This window comes from Alosa sapidissima, chromosome 23 (assembly GCF_018492685.1).
Source record: "Alosa sapidissima isolate fAloSap1 chromosome 23, fAloSap1.pri, whole genome shotgun sequence".
NCBI lineage: Eukaryota > Metazoa > Chordata > Actinopteri > Clupeiformes > Clupeidae > Alosa > Alosa sapidissima.
The window spans coordinates 7,190,214-7,194,043 of NC_055979.1; positions in this window are offsets into that span (position 1 = coordinate 7,190,214).

Here is a 3,830-nt window from a genome sequence, read left to right on the forward strand (position 1 = left end):
TTCTGGGAATATCTCGAGAACCGTAGGGTTTAGAAGGACCATTTTTTTTTGTATGTTGATCTCAAGGGGCCATGTCAACCCATTCCATAACCACTCATTTCATGTATAGCGCCACCTAGTTAAACACAAAAAAGTAAAAATGAGGTGTTGTAATCGCAGGTATCTGTGACCTAACATAGTCAAAACTGCACCAAATTGGAAGTGTAGGATCATTATGACACCCTCTGAATGCACGCCAAGTTTCGTGGAATTCCGTTCATGGGGGGCCACACAATAAATTAATTTATGTTACTATACACCAACTGGCCTGTAGGTGGCCGGAGACAGTTTTCTGTGAATATCTCGAGAACCGTAGGGCCTAAGAGGTCCACCTTTTTTATGTATGTTTGTCTTAAGGGGGCATGTCAACCCATCCCATTACCACTTATTTCATGTATAGCGCCACCTAGTTAAAAATTAAAAAGCAAAAAATTAGGTGTTTTCATCACAATATCTCTGGCTGACAAGGTCAAAACTGCACGAAATTAAAAGTGTAGGATCATTATGACACCCTCCGAATGCATGCCAAGTTTTGTGTACTTTCGTTCATGGGGGGCCTTACAATAAAATAATTTATGTGAACATTTAGTGACGTACACCAACAAGGATTCCCGGGTTACTGAAAGACCGGGGTACACAAAACTTGGTGGGCATGTACCCCCACATGGATAGCATGGAACCGTCATTTTTAGTTTTGATCTGTAGCCCCCCCGAAAGGAGGGTAGGACAGACAAAGTTCTCTGTGAATATCTTGAGAACCGTAGCGCCTAGGATGACCAATTTTTTTCCGTATGTTTGCCTCCAGGGGTCATGTTAACCCATTTCATGTGCACACATGTGCACAAACAGATACACACACACACACGCACACATACATTCACAGTAATCATAGGTATGACACATACTTACACAGTAGACATATGTACGCTTGCATGCACAGGCACATACGCAGGCACACACACAAGCACGCACACACACACACACACACACACACACACACACACTCACACACACACATAACATAAACATAACACAAACAATCAAGAATTTCTCAGAATTATGAACAGGCAAGATGGAGGTGGGGTTGTATAAAATGAATTTTACATGTGAAATCTATGAACTAATCATGTTTTGGTACTTGTTGTCTAGCAGATACCAGTGAGAATTGAGTGTGGATAATGCAATTTAGTGAGACAGTTAGAATCATATAGGCCTTTCAGCGTGATTTCTTTTTGTGGAAAAAATGTGCTGGACTGGGCGGCAGTCATATTTTGTACCACTCTGCGGTACATCTAGTTTTCCCAATAATGACCGGCGTTCTATACATTATCTTTCTTATTATCCGGCTACTTGCCAACACAAGAAAATTAAACTTTACATGATATGTCTCTACATCTATTTGTTACTGTTTCGTTGTGGCTATTGCTGAGAAACAAATAGTTCGCAACACACGCTAAACTTGAATTCAACATTCTTTAGAACACAGCTGATCAACCGTCTGCCTTCACTTCCATTTTCCATTGCAAAGTTCCATTGCAAGAAGTGGTCATACTACTTGCGGAGTGATATGAAAGATATGAATCAGAAGCACAAAACCCGTTGCCATTGACAGCGGTCATTTAGGATATATGTTTTCAGCTTTAATTACATGAATATAATTGACCGGTGGAAAATTGAGAAATCCCATTCAAGTTGTTCTAGCATTGTGAAGAGCCGGATAATAATATGCATTATGAGAGGACTTGGAATGCACTGACAAGAAAATATTTTGTGTGTAATTGATAGGCCATAAATATTCAAGCACACTTTCTATACAGCATTCAGCTGATACATGTAATGGCTTTTTATCACAAACGTCCAATGACCTCTTTATAGCGACAGGTTATGCTCACATCATGAATAACAGTAAGGGGAGATTTTTTAAGCAGAAGACAATCTTTCAGGAATACAGATGCACTTTACAGATGGTCCCCCATCTCTTGAAAATTATAGCACAATAGAATCAAATTACAATTACTTCCACTCCATCAAATCTAACCCCCCCTGTAAATTACCAATGGATGGAGGGGTATCGCGTTCACATACGGTGTTATTGCAAATCCAATAGTGCAATAAAGCAGATAATGCAGTAAATGTGCTATTAATTTACCCTCTTTGACAGCAGGGATGGCTCGTATTAAATGGTTGTTGATTAAGGGAGTTGTATTAATATTAAAAAGACTCTCCTGCTTCTGCAGGAGCGTAGCTGGGGATAGGAGATTGAACAATTCATAGGGGCCATCCATCAAATGTAATAGTGGGCATTGCGCTCTTGTCTAATGCATGGGTATCTTATTCGCCTAGGGTGCGTATCATTCCTCTCTCTCTCTCTCTCTGTCCCTCGTCCACACTTCCAATGAAATCCCTCCTTCCTCTGTCTTACCTAGGGGATTGTCTGGAGGGGGAGGAAGAGGAGGAGGAGGAGGTAGAGGATGGCGCGTTAAGCTCGTCAGGATTCCTCCCTGTCGTACTCTCATTTTACCTCGTTGTTTGTCTTGTTACTCCGAGCCGTACCATTTGTCTTTGCTCCTTCTGTCTCGGATGGTTGTTCCCCCTCTCCCCCTTTCTTTTTCTTCTTGTCTGTTTTATGTATTTCTGCCCTCTCTTGCTTGCTCTCTATCTATCTCTCTTTCTCACTCTCTCTCTCTCACACATGACACTTGACAATCACATTTTATTGTTAGCTGCATAAATTAAATACTATAAATATCTTTTCAAGAGGCATATGAATGACAATTAAATCTCTGTCATTATTCTCCAGCATAGGCATGCCTAACACTGATTCAGTACTTCCCAGAACTGTATTACAGGTAAAGTGGGTGTAATTCACATGAATTTGCATTTAAACTAATGTGTTTAGTAACCACTTTCACATTCTTCATTTGTCCCAGCTGGTACTCCTCCTCTTCTCCTCTTCACCTCTTCCTAATCTGAATCCTCTACATCCCATATTATATATATATGGGACATATTGGGACATATTTATATTGGTAAGCCATCATAAACAATGAACAATTGACTAGCTACTGCAAATATACTGGCTATCCAAAGGATGATTAAAAGTCCCATTTCACCCACCATTTTAAATAGTTTCTTCTGTAACACTTTACAGTAAGGGTACATGAATTATGAACATGAATTATGTACATGAATTATCATGAATTTATGCATTACTTCATTCTTTTATATCTTATGAATCATCAGGATTTGACATGAGTACATGACCGGTTCCGGTCGGCGTGCTCCGTATGTAACTACCTAAACTTCCAAACTTATCTATCTTAAATCTCCTTGTTACCATCTACTTTCTACGGATTTACTGGCTACCGATTATATCTCGTGAACAAACTCTTGCATAAACTGTTGTTGCTCGAGGCTTTGGATTATCGGACTCTATAACCTTGATCGCCAAACTTTTCTGTCAAACGTTAACGTTAAACGTTAAGCCAGTATCAAGGGCTGCAAATAATACCGGGCCAAGGAAACGATATCTGGAAGAAGAAAGCATCACATTCCTTCTAACGTCTCTCAAAACTAGTGACTCAATATAAAAGTGAGATCTTCTCAGATTACTTACCCGCTACCTGTGTTCGAGTTATCAAGGAACTGCACGATATCGCTGTTGCTAGCCAACTAGCAAACAAACGTTTAAAAAACAGTTGACACCGGCGAGCCCTCGCCGCGACACGATGCCTCCCCTCAGCTGTGCACCAGGCTGCGACTCATGCGTCCTTCTCAGCGAAAAGATAGTG